Genomic DNA, 19,298 nt, shown 5'->3' with positions numbered 1-19,298 from the left:
ATGCTTCTCTGAGCATTACATTGTTTCTTTTTTTGTACACTTTTTATTGTAAAAATGTTGTACAGAGGGTTACAATTACATGAACAACATAAAGAGTACATTTCCTATTGAGCATTGTTGCCTCCTTTGTTTCCCCCTATCATCCCTTCCCTCCCATCTCCACAACTTCTCCCCCTGCCAAAGTCAGTGACTTAATTTTTTTTAATTTTTGGCTTGGCATGGGGTTTGAACTCAAGTAGTGGCAACTCTGCACCTTCCCTTACATTGCTACGGATTTACCAAGAGCCTCAGTTCAAATCCCAGGCTAGAAAGAAAACTGGCAGATATGCCAAACCAGGGAGATTTTTTTTTTAATTTACTTACTTACTTACTTAGTTTTTTTAGTTATTCTTTTTTTTTTTTGCCAACCACGGGGCTTGAACTCAGGTCGTGGCAGCTCTACCTCAGCCTCAATCATTTAGGCTGGGTGCAGCCTCCAGACCCATAGCCAGTCTTGGGATCTTAGGCCCAGAGGGTTTGTAGGAAGAAAAAAAAGTGGGAAAGCACAAAAAGTGGTGAGCTGCAGAGGGCTGGGGGTTTTACGGGGTTTTTTTGGACAGTTACTATCCCGGGTCTGAATGACAGGGCTGCAAAGTGGACCTGACCTGACATTGCTGAAGTCTGGAGGGCTATCATGGAAGCTACAGCCAACCTGTCAACATAGGCCCAGGGTTCAAATCCTAGTCCTGACACCTACGAATGGCAGGAGATCTCTAGAGATACAATTGAAAGAGTAGTTTGTGCATCAGTCGAGCCTAAAATTTTATGCAATATTCCTAGGATGCTAATTGATCTTAATTAATAGTTTATTAAGCATGAAAAGAATAATATTCCTTCAATGGTGGTATAATAAATACCTAAGAGTTGGTCAGAACATAGTAGATGCCATTCAGTCATAGACAGACTTGCACTTTTTACCAATATATATTTTTTGGATATCACCGTCTGCCTCCCCATGTATAGCTGTTTTGTACAAACCTGGCGCTCAATCTCAGTGCATGGGAACGATCTGACAGCTTCACTGGCTAGAGGCTGCTGTTCTCATACTCACCCATTCATGAATTGGGCCTGCTAGGCCCTGAGTTCAGATCCCAGCACTGCCAATAATTTAATCTTGGAATAAGAAGCCAAGTGTGACACATGTTTTCCTTTTCTGGGAGCGTCCTGGATGTCAGGCATTATAGAGAACACATCTACAAATCTAGATGCTATGTGATAGTGTATAAACACTGTAATAAATGGTATAAGTGTCATCAGAGTCAATAAAATAAATGGTAAATAAATGAATAAAACAAGAAATAAAATGAATAATCACACCAAACATGATATGGACTGAATATCTGAATGGAAGTATAAGTCATATTTTTAAAATGTATATAAGGAGTATGTTTTCCAGGACTGAGGCTTGAATTCAGGCCTAGGGAACAGGCCTGACTTTCTTGTCTTCAAGCATAGTAAGATTCCCCTTTCCCCAGTGCTGCCTATTTACCCAGACCTGGAGTTCAAATCCCAGGCTTGGCAGAAAAAAATGGCACAAATTGCAAACCAGGGAGATACGTAATCGTTTTATTATATTTTTAATTGTCTTTATTTTTTAATTTTTTTTCTTTTTCTTTTTTTTTCTTTTTGGCCATGCACATCGCTTGAACTCAATCGTCCCAGCTCTGTCTCAGCTTCCGTCACACTAGGCTGGGGTGCAGCCTCAGGAACCAAAGCCGATCCTGAAATCCTAAGACCCTAGTTCTGACAGGAATCCAAAATTAAAATGTCAAAAAAAAGCTGCAAGCTGCACATGGTAAGTGGTTTCTTGGCTGTGGTTCCTTGCACGGTGACTATCCTGGGTCTGAATGACATGGTTGCCACGCACAGGTGACTTGTCATTGCTGAGGGCTGGCGAACTGTCAGAAAAGCCATAGTTCAACCCCGCAACAGAGTCGCTGAGTTCAAATTCCAGTGCTGACACCTACCAATGGCAAGAGATCACAAGAGACTCCTGCCCATGCATAAAAGTTCTGATTGAATTAGTAGTCTGTGTAGCGGTCTAGTATCAAATTAGACACAATAATCCTAAGACATAGACTGCATTTAATTAATGGTTAATTAGGCATTAAAAGAATAATATTACTTCAATGGAGGCATAATAAATACCTAAGACTGGTTAGGAACCTAGTATATGTCATTGAATACTAGATGCACGGCTCTGACACTCTGTACTAATATGCATTTATTGGTATACTACCGCCTGCCTATCCATGTATAGCTATTTTGACCACCTCTGAGGCTTGATCTCAGCGCCTGCCAAAACTTTCAACCTGGAGTAAGAAGCCAAGTGTGACACTTGTTTTCCTTTTCTGGGAGAGTGCTGGGTGTCAGGCATGATGGAGAACAAGTCTACAAATCTAGATGCTATGGGATAGGATGTAAACAATGTAATACATGGTTAGGTGTCATCAAAGTCAATAAAACAAATGGTAAATAAATGAATAAAACAAAAAATACAATGAATAACCACACCAAACATGATATAGACTGAACAACTGTACGGAAGTTCAATCCTATCTTTAAAATGTATATAAGGAGTATGACTGGGGCAAGAATTCAGGCCCAGGGAACAGGCCTGACTTTCTGGTCTTCAAGCACAGTAAGCTTCCCCTTCCCCCACAGTGCAACAGAGTTACCCAGACCCTGAGTTCTAATTCCAGGCCTTGAAAAGAAAAAATGGCACATTCCAAGCCATGGAGCTTCATTAGCATTTTTAATATTGTTTTAAGCTCACTTTGCCTTCATTTGAAACATTTTGATTTTATAACATGAGAGTTTTTTTTTAAAAAAAGGGGGTTTAAACTTTTACATTTCAGCATAGCACATTGGTTTTTCTATTTTGACCATCTGCCATGAAGAGTGAGAATGAAAATCAGGATATATTTTCTCCCTAGAAGGTTGGGACAGTTGATGTTATTTCTTCTTCTTTCTTCTTCTTCTTCTTCTTCTTCTTCTTCTTCTTCTTCTTCTTCTTCTTCTTCTTCTTCTTCTTCTTCTTCTTCTTCTTCTTCTTCTTCTTCTTCTTCTTCTTCTTCTTCTTCTTCTTCTTTTCGTCGGTCGTGGGGCTTGAACTCTAGGCTTGGGCACTGTCCCTGTGATCTTCAGCTCAAGACAAGCGCTCACCTGCTTGAGCCACAGAACCACTTCCAGGCTTCTAGTGGTTTATTGGAGATAAGAGTCTCACAGACCTCAGATCTCAGCCTCCTGAATAGCTAGGATTACAGGCATGAGCCACGCGTGCCCAATAGTTTATGTTATTTCTATTTAGAATTATTTCTATAAGTATAAAATGTCTGCAATTGTGTCGTGTGAGTTTTCCTCAGTGCCTACCACGAAATACACTAGGGGAGTCTTCATACCACAAAAAGTTTGGGTTTCTGAATATAAACTCACTTCTGTGAGGACAGTAGTATTTGTAAGCATTTTGGGAATAAACTGGATTGTAAAATGAAAAACAAAAACATTGGTACTGAAATGTAGCTCAGTAGTGGAGTAGTTGCCTGAAGAGCATAAGACCATGGAAGAAAATTTTCCTAAAGCTCAGAATGTTAGAATTTTGTATGAACAAACTTCTGCCTTTTTTTTTTTTTGTCTGTGGTGGGGCTTGAACTCTGATTGGGCATTATCCCTGCACTCTATAGCTGTATGCGAGCACTCTACAGCTTGAGCCACAGCGCCACTTCGAGTTTTCTAGTGGTTTATTGGAGATAAGAGTCTCACGGATTTTCCTGCAAGGGGGGGGGGGGGGCTTGAACTGCCATCTCAGCCTCCTGAGTAGCTAGTATTATAGGCATAAGCCACTGACGCCTGGTGCATGAAGAAACATTTAAGATTGATTCTGCAGAAAGAAACTTGGAATATACTTTTAGTACAAATAATTTATAGTGCCATGAATATAAATATAAAGGCACTAATTCAGAAGTATTTGGTCATTGGCTGGTTTCTTAGTTTATTCATATATATATATATATATACATTATTAATTTTATATATACATATATTATTAAAAACATGGCTTTGAAGTGTACCTAAGAGCATATGTGCTCATGTAAATTTATACAACTGCACAAGCTTGATTGTTTTTTCAGTTTGTTGGTTCCATAAATTAGGTGGGATTTGTGTGTTGTTTAGTTCTCTGTTTTTGGAGGATTTCTCTCCCCTTTATCCCCCTACTCCCCTCTCCCCGCAATTGAACTCAGCTTGCTCTTTCTTGGCTTGGTTGTTCATAGCTGATTTTCTACCACTTCAGCCATACTTGTAGCCTGGCTTTTTGCCAGTTAATTAGAGATGATGTCTCTCAGGCTATGCTGCCTGGATTGGATTTGAAACTTCATCTTCTACTTCTCACCTCCTGAGTAGCTGGGATTACAGATGTGAGCCACTGGGGTACCTAGGGATAAATTAGACTTTGGTTGGTGTATTCTTTCTGTTTTTCTAAGCATGGGATGATATACTCTAGAATTTCGGTGAATGTCCTGGGTCTGAAATAAGATACATAATACATATGCAAATCTGTATAGTTCTCATAAGATATAATCAATTTAATACATAAGTGTAATAATAGTCAACAAAAATAATGAATCAATAAAAAATAAAATAAATACACTCAAAGCAATTTCAATAAACATAAGTATGCAGATATTAATTATTTCAAATGTGGATGAATATTACTTTAACAGGGCTAGGTATTGAATTCAGGCCTAGGGAACAGGCCTTATTACTTGTCTTCAAAGAGGGTGAGTTTCCTTGTCCCCCACAGTGCATAAGAGTTACCCAGTCTCTGAGTTCAATTCCTAGGCCTGGCAGAAAAAAAAAGGGCACGAATTCCAAGCCAGGGAGCATTAGTTTGATATATATCTGGCCTTGGGAACTGTTCTTGCACTCTTCAGCTCAAGGCAAGCACTATACTGCTTAAGCCACAGCACCACTTCCGGTTTTCTAGTGGTTTATTGGAGAGAAGTGTCTCAAGGACTTTCCTGCCCAGGCTGGCTTTGAACAGTGATTTTCAGATCTCAGCGTCCTGAGTTGTTAAGAGTACAGGCATGAACCACCAGCGCCCGACTATTTTTAATATTTTTAAATTATTTATTATTTATTTATTTATGTATTGCCCAGCACAGAGCTTGAACTCATAGCGTGGCAACTCTACCTCAGCTAACGTCACCCTAGTCTGGGATGGTGCAGCCTCCAGACCCACAACCCATCGTGGGATATTAGGCCTCGGGGGCTGGCAGGAAAACAAAATGAAAATGGCACCAAAAAAAAAAAAAAGCTAGGAACCGACCATGGATGGTGTTTTCTTCGTTTTCCCTCCTTGCATGGTAATCATCCCGGGTCCAAATAACACTGCTGTAACCTGTAGGTCACCTGGCAGATTCTCTCTTTTCCTTCCTTGGATGTTGACTGTCCTGGGTCTAAATGACATGGTTGCAACCTGTAGGTCACCTGGCATTGCTGAAGGCTGGCAGGCTGGCAGAGAAGCCATAGGCCAGTCTGGACACCTATGTCCTGAGTTTGAATCCCAGTAATGCCACTTACAAAGGGCTGGAGAGCCTAAGAAGCTATTGCCAGTCCATAGGAACACCAGAGAAATGTAATCAATGTCATGGTTGGATGAGTAGTTCATCAATCAGTCTAATATAAATTTAGACCCAATAATCACAGTTTATTATGCATTAAATCATAGTTTTTTATGCATTAAAAAAATACTATTCATTAAATGGAGTCCTCACTAAAGACCTGAGAACCTGTATGAACGTAATATATGTCATTTAATACTAGATAGACATCACTGGCAGTATCAAAATATCTAAATATATATTTACCTGTATACCACCATCTGCATAGAAAGGTATTGCTATTTTGGCCAAACATGTGGCTGCATCCCAGTTCCTAGGATCCACTTGGCAGCTGAATGGGCTAGAGGCTGCCGTGCTGACACTCACCCATTCATGAGTTGGGCCTTCTAGGCCCTCAGTTCAAGTCCCAGCATTGGCAAAAATTTCATCTTGGAATAAGATTACAAGTGTGACACTTTCCTTTTCTGTGCAAGTGCTGGATGTCAGGTATGATATACATAATATGTGTGCAAAGCTACCTGTTATGGAATAGATTGGAATAAATGTAATAAATGATATAGGTGCACTCAAGTCCATAAAATAAATGCTAATTCAATCAGTCAATAATAAAATATAATGAATCACTCCAGCAAACACGATATAGACTGAATATATAGATGGAAGTACAAAGCATATATTTAAAATGTCTATAAATGTTACGTTTTTCAGGCTAGTGCTTGAATTATGGTCTAGGGAAGAGTTGAGAAGTTCATGCATGATTCATATAGGAAATGATAGGCAAGAACTTTGGCAAAATGAATATTTTTAATTAAGACTTCACGAAGGGTGACAATAATAATTACCTTCAGGAAATCGAGGCATTGGGAAAGATCCAAGAATTAGTAGTCACATGGTAGATAGGATTCCAACACAACTTGCCACATCTCTATACAAATAGGCATTTATTAACATACTAGCTTGAGCTTATGAATGGATGAATATGGTGCACAAACCCCAACCCGGGGATCAATCTCTGGTCCTGGGTATAGCCTAGATCGTTAATATCTCAAAAGCTGGTGTGCTCATTTGGACCCATTAGAAAGTTGGGCTTGCTAGGACTGGAGTTCAACTACCAGCAATGCCAAAAGGTTCATCCAGCTGTGTGAAGCCAATCTTTACAGCTGTTTTCTTGTCCTGTGAAAGTCCTGGGACTCAGCGAGGATGGAGAATGCTATATAGGCAATTCTATAGCCATAGGAATAGGTTGTCATCCATGGCAACACAGATATACCTGTCACCATACTCAATAAAATACATAATACATCCATGAATAAGACTCAAAATTAAAAAAAAAATAATTACATTGAATGCAAGATGCATATCACACCTGTCTGCAAATAGAGATCCCATGTTTAAAGCAGATGGGCTTCTTATTTTGTCCACTGCTGGGTCTTCAAATCTGGCCTTTGACCAAGCTTGACATTCTAGTCTTCAGGGATGATGATCTTCCCCTTCCCCCAAAGTGCAATGGGGTTACCCAGACTTGAGCTCAAATTTCAGCACTGACAAAAGATTCATCCTGATGTCAGAAGCCAGTCGTTGCACCTGTTTTCCTCTCGTGTGGAAGTCCTGGGTCTCAGCTAGGATGGAGAGTGAATGCATAGGCAAACTTATAACCATGGGAACAGGTCATCATCCATGTTAGCACAGTTAACATGTCACCATACTCAGTAAAATACACAATACATTCATGAATTAGACACAAATTAAGGAGAAGTGCACTGAATGCAAAATGCTGTCCACATATATTTATCAATATATATCCTATGTTTCAAGTATGATTTTATGCCTATCCTGGCTCTCCCTGGTGCTCGATGTCAGGTCCTGGGAACAGTCTAGCTCTTCAGTTGCTCACAGGCCAGTGTCCTCACTATGACCCTTTTGCCAATTGGGCCTGCTAGGTCCTGAGTTCAAATCCCAACAGTGCCAAAACATGAATCCTGATGTGAGAAGCCCATCGGTCCACTTGTTTTTTTGTCCTGTGAAAGTCCTTGATCTGAGCTAGGATAGAGAAGGCATAGGCAACTCCATGGCCATAGAAATAGGTTGCTACCCATGTCAGCACATTTATATCTGTCATCATACTTCATAAAATACAGAATGCAACCCTGATTAATACACACAACAAAAAGAATAACTACACTGAAAACATGATGCATTCCACACATGTATGTAAATAGAGATCCTATGTGTAAAATAGGTGGGCATATGATTTTTTTCAGAGCTGGGGCTTCAATTCAGGCTCTGGGACCATGCCTAATTTGTAGTCTTCAACAATAGTGAGTTTCTCCTTCCCCCACAGTGCAACAGAGTTACCTAGACCTGAGTTCACATTCCAGCTCTAGCAATAAAATGGCGTGAATTCTGAGCTAGGGTGCTTCATTTATAATTTTTCAATTTTTTAATTTTTTTGCCACACCCAGGCCTTGAACTCAAGTTGTGGCAACTCTGCCTCAGGTCCGATGATCCTAGGCTGCAGCCTCTGGACCCACAGCCCATCCTTGGATCCTAGGACCCCAGGGCTTGGAGGAAAAAGAAAAGCCGGATATGGGAAAAAATAGCGGTGGGAAGTTCCAGCTGGCGCTTTTAGTTTTTTTTTTTTTTTTTTTTTTGAATATTGACCATGGTGGGACCAAACCCAGCAGACTGCAGATTGAAGGTGACTGGGTGTGGCTGAAGGCCTGCTGGCTATCAGGGGAGCCACAGGCTGACCGGGCAATGGAGTCCCCGAGGTTGAATCCCAGTCAGCCCCCCTACATTGTGGGAATGGCAGGAGATCCTGAGATACTCGATTCCGGACCTAGGAAGAGTCATGAAATGAGATCAATCTCATCCTTGAATGAGTAGTTCCTGAGAATGTGAGTAGGAAATGATAGTCAAGATTCATGGGGTATCAATTATTTTTAATAAAGAGTTGATGAAGCATATCTACAATCATCACAGTCATGAAATGGAGGCATCGGGGAAGGTCCAAGAATTGGTAGTCACAGGGTAGATTGGATTACATCACAGCTCACCATCTCTCCTACTCTATACAGATATCTACTTATTTGCATACTACCTTCAGCTGATGAATGCATGATTATTGTGCTCCCCCTGCCTTACTCCCGGGGCTAGATCTCATGTCCTAGGAACGCCCTAGCTCCTTAGTGGCTCAAAGGCTGGTGTGCTTACATGGACCCATTCACCTACTGGGCCTGCTAAGTGGTGAGTTCAGATCCCAGCAGTTCCAAAAGATTCATCCTGTCAGAAGCCAGATGTTGCACCTGTTTTCCTTACCTGTGTGAGTCCTGGGTCCCAGCTATGATGCCATGGCCAGTGGCCATGGCAAAAGGTTTTCATCCATGTCAGCCCAGTTACACCTGTCATATATACTCAAAAACATACACAATACATCCATGAATAGCATACAAAAATAAAGAGGATAACTACATTCAATGCACGAGCCAGTCCACACAATGGATGTGAATATACATCCCATTTTTCAATGATGCATTGAGGACTCTTGTGACCACCCTGGTGCTCGATCTCAGTTCCTGGGAATGGCCCAGTTCCTTAGTGGCTCACAGGCTGGTGTGCTCATGAGGACCCATTGGGCAGTTGGGGCTCCTAGGCACTGAGTTTGAATCTGAGCACTGCCAAAAATTGACCCTGATGTGAGAAACCATTCATTGCACCTGTTCTTCTGTGCTGTGCAAGTTCTTGGTCTCAGCTAGGATGGAGAATGATTAGGCAACTCTATACTCATGGGAATAGGTTGTAATCCAGGTCACCACACTTATATTTGTCATCCTATACTCAAGAAAATACACAATACATCAATGAATAAGACACCAGATAAAGACAATGACTACACCGAACCCAAGATGCCGCCCACCCATGTATGGAAATAGAGATCCTCTGTTTAAATTCTGAATTTATGGCTACGATGGCCCCCACTGAGGCTCGGTCTCAGGTCCCGGGAAAAACCTAGCTGCTTAGTGGCTCACGGGCTGGTGTGCTCACCATTACCCATCCACCACTTGGGCCTGCTAGTTCTTGAGTTCAAATCCAAGCACTACCAAAAGATTCATCCTGATGTTAGAAGTCAGGCGTTGCACCTGTTTTCCTATGCTGTGAAAGTCCTGGATCTCAGCTAGGATGTAGTATGCCATATAGGCAACTCTATCCTCATGGGAATCAGTTGACATCCATGTCAGCACAGTTATAGTTGTCATCACACTCAAAAAAATACACAATGCATCCATGAATAAGACACAAAATCAAGAGAACCAGTACACGGAATGCAAGATGCTTTCCACCTATGTATGGAAATATAGCTCCTGTGTTTAAATTATGAATTCATGAATATATTGACCACCGCAGGGCAATACCTCAGGCCCTGGGAACGGCCTAGCATCTTAGTGGCTTACAGGCTGGTGTGCTCACCTTAACCCATTCATCAATTCTGCCTGCTAGGCTCTCAGTACAAAAACCAGCACAGCCAAAAGAGTCATCCTGATGTGAGAAACCAATGGATCCACATGATTTCCTGTCCTGTGAAGGTCCTGAGCCTCAGAGAGGATGGAAAATGCTATATATGCAACTCAGTAGTCATGGGAATAGGTTGTCATCCATGGCATCACAGATATACCTGTCACCATACTCAAAAAAATACACAATACATCCATGAATAAGACTCAAAATTAGAAAATAACGCATACCACACCTGTATGTAAATAGATATCCTATGTTTAAAAGAGGGGGGCTTCTTATTTTGTTCAGTGCTAGGGCTCCAAATCAGGCCCTGGACCAGGCCTGACATTCTAGTCTTCAAGGATGGAAAGCTTCCCCTTCCCCCCAGGGAAGGTTACCCAGACTTGAGTTCAAATCCCAGAACTGACAAAAAATTCATCCTGATGTCAGAAGCCAGTCGTTGCACCTGTTTTCCTCTCGTGTGGAAGTCCTGGGTCTCAACTAGGATGGAGAATGAATGCATAGGCAAACTTATAACCATGGGAACACGTCATCATCCATGTCAGTAGTTATACCTGCCACCATACTCAGTAAAATACACAATACCTCCATGAATTAGACACAAATTAAGGAGAATTGCACTGAATGAAAGATGGTTCCACACATGTATGTCAATACAGATCCTATGTTTCAAGTATGAATTTATGCCTATCCTGGCCCTACGTGGTGCTCGATGACAGGCTTACCTTCTCAGTTTCTCACAGGCCAGTGTCCTCCCCTTGACCCTTTTGCCAATTGGGCCTGCTAAGCTTTGAGTTCAAATCCCAACTCTGCCAAAATATGAATGCTGTTGTGAGAAGTCCAGAGTTGCACCTGTTTTCCTGTACTGTGAAGTTCTGGGTCTCAGCTAGGTTGCAGTATGCTATATAGGCAACTCTATACTCATTGGAATCCATTCCCATCCATGTCAGCACAGTTATATCTGTCATCACACGCAATAAAATACAAAATGCATCCCTGATTAAGACACACAATAAAAAGAATAACTACACTGAATACATGATGCATTCCACAGATGTTTGTAAATACAGATCATCTCTATAAATTATGAATTTATATCAATAATGGACCCCAAATAGAGATCATCTCTATAAATTATGAATTTATATCAATAATGGACCCCACCAGGGTTTGATCACAGGTCCTGGGATGGACCTAACCCCCTATTGGCTCACGGGCTGGTGTACTCACCATTACCGATTCACCACTTGGGCTTTCTAGGCCTTGAGTTCAAATCCCAGCACTGTCAAAAGATGAATACTGATGTGAGAAGCCAATTGATCCACCTCTTTTCCTGTGCTGTGAAAGTCCTACTTCTCAGCTACGAATGGAGCATACTATGTAGCCAACCTATAGCCAAGGGAATAGGTTGACATCCAGTATAGCACAGTTATACCTGTCACCATACACAGTAAAATACACAATAACTCCATGAATTAGACACAAATTAAGAAGTGCACCAAATGCAAGATGCTGTCCACACACATTTATCAATATATATCCTACGTTTAAATTATGAATTTATTCTTATCCTGGCCCTTCCTGGTGCTCGATGTCAGGTCCTGGGAACAGTCTAGCTGCTCAGTTGCCCACAGGCCAGTGTACTCACCCTGACCCTTTTGACAATTGGGCCTGCTAGGTCCTGCGATCAAATCCCAACAGTGCCAAAACATGAATCCTGATGTGAGAAGCCCATCGGTCCACTTGTTTTTTTTGTCCTGTGAAAGTCCTTGGTCTGAGCTAGGATGGAGAAGGCATAGGCAACTCCATGGCCATAGAAATAGGTTGCTATCCATGTCAGCACATTTATATCTGTCATCATACTCAATAAAATACAAAATGCATGCCTGACTCAGACACATAATAAAAAGAATAACTACACTGAAAACATGATGCATTCCAGACATGTATGTAAATAGAGATCCTATTTAGGTGGGCATATGATTTTTGCCAGTGCTTGGGCTTCAATTCAGGCCCTGGGACCAGGCCTGATTTGTAATCTTCAACGATGGTGAGCTTTTCCTTCCCCAAAAGTGCAACAATGTTTCCCAGACCTGAGTTCAAATCCCAGCTCTAGCAGTAATATGGTGTGAATTCTGAGCTAGGGTGCTTCATGTATATGTATATATACACATATATACACTCATATATACGTATATATATGTATATATATACATATATACGTATATATGTATAAATATACATATATACGTATATATACATATATATACATATGTATGTATACATATACATATATGTATATGTATACATATATGTATATATACATATGTATATATACACATTTATACATATGTACATATATATATATATATATATGTATATATATATATATATATACATATTTAACCAGACCCGGTGCTTGAACTCAAGTCGTGGCAACTCTGCCTCAGCTCCGATCATCCTAGCCTGTGGCCTGTGGACCTACAGCCCATCCTCAGTTCCTAGGTCCCCAGGGCTTGCAGGACAATAAAATAGCCACGAGGGGAAAAAGAGCCGTGGGAGTTTCCACCTGGTGTTTTTACATTCATTTTCCTTTGCACGGTGACCATGGTGGTTCTGAACCTGGAGACCTACAGAGTGAAGGTGACCTGGAGTTGGTGAAGGCTTGAAGCTGTTGGGGAAGCCCAGGCCGACTGGGCAACGGAGGCCCCGAAGTCTAATCCCGTTCAGCCCCCTTCATTGAGGGAATGGTGGGAGATCCTGAGATACTCATTTCCGGACCTAGGAAGAATCGTGGAATGTGATCAATCTCATCCTTGAATGAATAGTTCCTGCAGGATGTGAGTAGAAAATGATAGGCAAGATTCCTGGGGTGTCAATTATTTTTAATGAAGAGTTGTTGAAGCATGACCATAATCATCACAGTCATGAAATTGAGGCATCCGGAAAGATCCAACAATCAGTAGTCACAGGGTAGATTGGATTAGATCACAGGTTGCCATCTCTTCTACTCTATACAAATATGCATACTGTCTTCAGCTTATGAATGGAAGACTATTGTGCTCTCCACCTGCCCTACTCCCGGGGCTCAATATAGGTCCTGGGAACAGCCAAGCTCCTTAGTTGCTCACATCATGGTGTCCTCACCTTGACCCTTTCTCCAATTGGGCCTGTTAGGCTCTGAGTTCAAATCCCAACACTGCCAAACGAGGAATGCAGGTGTGAGAATCCAATCCGTCCACCGGTTTTCCTGTCCTGTGAAAGTTCTGGGTCTCAGATATGATGGAGAAGGCTTAAGCAATTCTATAGACATGAGATTAGATTGTCATCCATGCCAGCACAGTTATATCTGTCATCATGCCCAATAAACAAAATGCATCCATGACTAAGACATACAATACAAATGATAACTACACTGAACAAATGAATGTGAATAGAGATCTTATGTTAAAATAGGTAGGCATATGATTTTTGCCAGTGCTGGGGCTTCAATTTAGGCCCTGGGAGCAGACCTGAACTTGTAGTCTTCAAGGATGGTAAGCTTCTCTTCTCCAACAGTGCTATAGTGTTACCTAAACCTGAGTTGGAAGCCCAGCTGTGGCAGAAAAATGGTGTGAATTTTGAACTAGGCAGCTTTATTAGTTGTTTTAGTTTTGTTTTTGCTCACCACGGTGTTTGAACTCAGTTCATGGCAACGCTGCCTCACCTTCGATCACTTTAGCCTGGTGGGCTGCCACAGGCCCATAGTCGATCCTGTGATCCTAGGCCCTGAAGCTTTGCAAGAGTTAAAAATCCCACACAGAAAAATAGCCATGGGATGAATTTTTAAAATTTTCTTCCTTTGCATGGTGACCAATCTGGGTCCAAATTACACGGTTATAAAGGGTACTTCACTTTGCATTGGCCATGGCTAGCGTGTTATCAGGGAAGCCACAGGCCCATATGTCATCGTAGGCCCTGATTTTTAATCCTGGTGCTGACACCTACCAATGCAGAGACTTCCCAAGAGACTCATTCTTATGCATGGGAATAACAATAGAATGTGAGCAAACTCATGATTGAATGAGAAGTTTCTGCGGGCATAGGTCTAGTATAAAATTAGACGCAATGATCCTAGGATGCTGATTGATGTTAATGAATGGTTTATTAAGCATGAAAACAATACTATTCCTTCAATGGCAGCATAATAAATTCCTAAGAGTTGGTAGGAATGTAGTTTATGTCATTGAATCCTAGGTAGATGTCTCTGGAATTCTATACAAATATATATTTATTGATATACTACCACCTGCCTATCCATGTATGGCTATTTTGTCATCCCATGTGGCTCAATCCCAGGGTCTGGGAACTGCCTGGCAGCTTTTTTGCTAGAGGATGCCGTGTTGACACACTCATTCATGAATTGGGTCTGCTAGGCCCTGAGTTCAGATCCCAGCACTGCAAACAATTGGATTGTGGAATAAGAAACCAAGTGTGAAACCTGTTTTCCTTTTCTCTGGGTGTCAGACATTATGGAGAACACGTCTACAAATTTAGATACTATGTGATGGGATGTCATAAATATAATAAATGGAATGTATATCATATGTCATCACAGTCAATAAATGGTAAATAAATGAATAAAACAAAAATACAGCCAATAAACAGGATATAGACTGAACATCTATAGGTAAGTACAAATCCTATCTTTATAATGTGTATAAACAGTATGTTTTCCAGGGCTGGGATTGAATGCAGGCCTAGAGACCAGGCCCGACTTTCTTGCCTTCAAGCATGTTGAGCTTCGCCTTCATCAACAGTGCTGCAGTTACCCAGACCCTGAGTTCAAATCCAAAGCCTGGTAGGAAAAACGGTGAGAATTGAAAGCAGGGAGCTAAATTGTGTGTGTGTGTGTGTGTGTGTGTGTGTGTGTGTGTGTGTGTGTGTGTGTTTTGAAATGCAAGGTCTTGAACTCAGGTCGTGACAACTCTGCCTCAGCTTCCATCACCCTAGGCTGGGGTGCAGCCACTGGAGCCACAGCTGATCCTGGGATTCTAGATCTCCAGGCCTTGTGTGGGGAAAAAATGTGCACAGAAAAAAAGTGGTGGGAAGAAAAAAATAGGGCTAGGAAGGTGGCTCAGTGGTAGAGCACTTGCCTTGCATGCTTGAGGCCCTGGGTTTGATTCCTCAGCACCATATAAGCAAAAATAAAAAAAGCCGGAAGTGGTGTTGTGGCTCAAGTGGTAGAGCGCTAGCCTTGAGCTGAAGAGCTGAGGGACAAGGCCCAGGCCCAGAGTTCAAGCCCACGATTGGACCCCTCCCCACAAAAAAGGTGGTAGAGCCAGGTGCCCGTGGCTCACACCTTTCATCCTAGCTACTCAGGAGACTGAGATCTGAGTATCTCGGTTCAAAGGTAGCCTTGACAGGAAAGTCAATGAGACACTTATCTCCAAGAAATCACTAGAAAAATGGAAGTGGTGATGTGACTCAAGTGGTAGAGTGCTTGCCTTCTGCTGAAGAGCACAGGAATAGGGCCCAGGCCCAGAGTTCAAGCCTTATGACCGACCAAAAAAAAAAAAAAGTGACGGGATTGTGTTTTTACATTTTCTTCCTTTGCACCATGACCATCTGGGTATGAATGACATTGCTCCAAAGGGTACTTCACCTTGCATTGCTGAAGGATGGCAGGGTATTGGGGAAGCCATAGTCTCGCACGGCAATGCAGGCCTAGAGTTTGAATACCAGTAATGCCACTTCCAGATGGCGGGAGATCCTAAGAGACTAGTTCCCATCCATAGGAATAATGATGAGTTTATCGTGAATGCTACTCATATAAAATTAGACTTCATGTTTTCAGTAGACTGATTCCATTCAATATGAAGCGTTAAAAGAATACTATTTCTTACAGATATGCAATAATTCCAGGACACTGATTTACTTAATAGTTTATTAAGGATGAAAACAATAACATTAATTATATGGAGGCATAATAAATACTCAAGAACTGGTAGGAATGTAGTCTATGTAACTGAATAATGTGTAGACATCTCTGGCACTCTATAAAGATATATATTTATTAGCATACTACCATCTGCGTGTCACTCTATTCTTATTTTGTCAACCCCTGGGGCTCGATCTCAGATCGTAGGAACTGCCTGTCAGGTCAATTTGCCCCAGGATGGCATGCTGACACTCATCCATTAATGAATTGGGCCTTGTAGGCCATGAGTTCAGATTCCAGCATTCCCAAAAAATGAATCGTGGAGTAAGAAGGTGATGGTGACACAAGTTTTCCTTCTTAGTGAAAGTCTTGGGTGTCAGGTATGAAATGGAACACATATGCAGACCTATATCCTATGGAATCAATGTAATCAATGTTCTGTGTGCCATAATATTCAATAAAATGAATGGCCAATACATGAATAAAACAAAAAATAAAATGAATACACTGAACGCTATATGGAGTCCACCTATGTATGTAAATATAAATCATATATTTAAAATGTACATGAATAGGATGTTTTCCAGTGCTAGGGATCGATTTCAGGCCTAAGGAATAGACTTGAATTTCACAACTTCAAGGAGGTGAGCCTCCCCTTCTCACACAGTGCAACAGAGTTACCCAGACCATGCATTCCAATCCCAGTCCTGACAGAAAAAATGGTAGCTATATACCATGTGATGCCCAATTCTTAGGTATTTCATTCTGCCTCCATTTAATGAATGTGATTGTTTAAATGCTTCATAAACTATTAATTAAAATCAATCAGTTTCATAGAATATAATTGTGGACAATTTTATACTAGAATCATTCAAGAACTGCCCATTCAATCATGACATATATCACATGCCATTGGTATTCATATGGATAGGATTGAGTTTCTTAGGATCTCTAGCCATTTGGACGTGGCAGGACCAGGATTCCAATTGTGGGTTCCAGTTCCCACCACTTCAACCCGAGGATAGGGAACTCACTGGTCTGTGCCAGAATATCAGCAAGGCCAATGATTAGGTAGGCACCAATGGCTCTCAGCAGTCTTGATTGACACTTTCAAGGCTGTGATAGGAGGATCATGGTCAAAGTCACCCTAGGCAGGAAACTCCTTGAGACCCTGTCCAACTTCAGTGCCAACAAAGCCAGAAGTAGAGCCATGTGGCTTCACTGGTTGAGGCTAGCCTTGAGCAAAAGCAGCTCAAGGACTGTGCCCAGATCCTGAGTTAAAGGTCCAGGACTAGCAACAAACAGACATACACAACAATCTCTGCAGCCATCCAGCTAAAGCAGGTCACCCTCTTGTCCCCAACTGGATTGGACTGAGTTTCCTGCATAACAGGATTCCTGCCACACCCCCATTCTTCCATGGTTCTTTCTGACCAATAGGAAATAAGAATGGTGCCCACTCCCACATTCCATGCTGCCTGGTAACACCTGGATTACCTCAGTTGGTTGACACCAATACTAGCAGTTGAGGAAGGTAGAGGTGGCTGAGTGGTGAGCAAGAGACTTGAGGAGACTTTGGACTAAAGTAGGAAATTGACGTCCTAGTCAGTGAGTCAGAGAATAGAGGATTTCCCAGAGCCTGGGAACGTCGACAGCCCATCTTTCCCAGTGCTCAGATATCTGAAAAAACAAGACTCCATGATAGAGCTGCAGGCAAGAAACTGCCACAAGAACACTGGCAGAAGAATCCTCCCTACAGACTTGCAACATTCAAGAAAACAAAGAACACGAAAAAGTGAAGGATCCCCAAGACAAACGCCACTGGGGAGCGTGATTCAAAGCAGAGTCCGGCCAAAGGTGATGCTGACCACGGGCCTCCCCTGCCTATGGACACAGTCACAGCCACAAGCATCCAGAGTGGCGATGGTCCCGATACCACCAAGGATACACAGAGGTGTTACTGACATGAGGTTCCTGCCCTGGATCTCAGCAAAAGAAGTAAAGAGTCGCTCTGTGCCAAGATCCAATCACTGAAGCAGAAAAGGCCAGGATCAATGGGAGAAAGAGAGGGAGAAGATAGCCCAGCTCTAAGCAGCACTGAAAACGGAGCTAGAGTTCCACAAGGCACCCATACAGAGGTGGGTTTGGCAGAAAGTTATTTACAATATGCACTGTCCCGCTTGCAGCACGCGACCAATGACAGAGAAGAGAGCAAGAAGTTCTCACCAGCTGCCTGCAGGCTGGTGGAGCTGGAGATGGCAGCGTCTGTGGTCACTGCTCACAGAATGAGACCGAAATGTTCTTCAAACAGCTGAATGATGTGACCCTTTAGCTCGAGGTAAATATTAGAAGCTTCAATGATCTGGAGCAAGTGAACACCGAGTTGCAGGAGAAGCTGGAAGTGCTCTGGACACAGTGGAGCAACAGGAAGAAAAGAATCTGCAAGTTCCAACAAGCGCTGGTGGGGCATGAGTTACTAAAGACACTACTGAACAACCTGAACTGGATGGTGACTGCAGCAAATCTAGAGAGAGACACCTTCATGGAAGACCTGAGCATTGAGAAATCTGTGCAGAAGGAGGAGGCCCGGTGGCAGACCCAGTGGATGAACCAACTGACAGAGGAGAAGGGTCGAGGAGCAAGGCAGGTGTTTGACCTAGAGGAGGAGCTGCTGGAACTGAGAAGGAAGCAGGCAGAACCACGGGCCCCTGAGGGACCATCTCCAGCCACGCAGCAGGTGCAGGCCCAGGCTTACTGCACGCAGATGGAGTTGAAAAGCCTGGAGGAACAACTTCACATGCAGGTCCAGGAAAACCAGATGCTCTGTTTCCAGAACGGAGCAGCAGAAGCAACTGTGGAGACCGGAGGAAAAGGCCAAGGATCAGCAAGAGATCCCTGAGACCCCATGATGCAAATGTGTGTGCAGTGGACAGATGGAGGAACAGCTGGCCCTGCTGCAGGATGCTCTTCACAGGGTGAGCAGTGAGAAGGAGAAGCTCTCCAGCATCATGTATTCAGAGCAGCAGGTGAAGAAACACCTGCTGGAACAGCTGGACCACACAGAGGAGAAGATATAGGAATGGAAAGAGATGGCTGAGAGAGAGCCAAGTGGCTCAGGAGTGGCAGGAGCAGTCCTTTGCCCAGCTGCAGGAGCTCAGAGCCACCTGTGAGCCACACATCACCTCCAATGAGCAGCTGAGCTC

The sequence above is a fragment of the Dipodomys merriami genome, unplaced genomic scaffold, assembly GCF_024711535.1.
Source record: "Dipodomys merriami isolate MVZ:Mamm:240054 unplaced genomic scaffold, mDipMer1.0.p SCAF_217, whole genome shotgun sequence".
Classification (NCBI taxonomy): Eukaryota; Metazoa; Chordata; class Mammalia; order Rodentia; family Heteromyidae; genus Dipodomys; species Dipodomys merriami.
The sequence above is the reverse complement of the archived record's forward strand: the minus strand, read 5'-3'. Positions refer to the sequence as shown.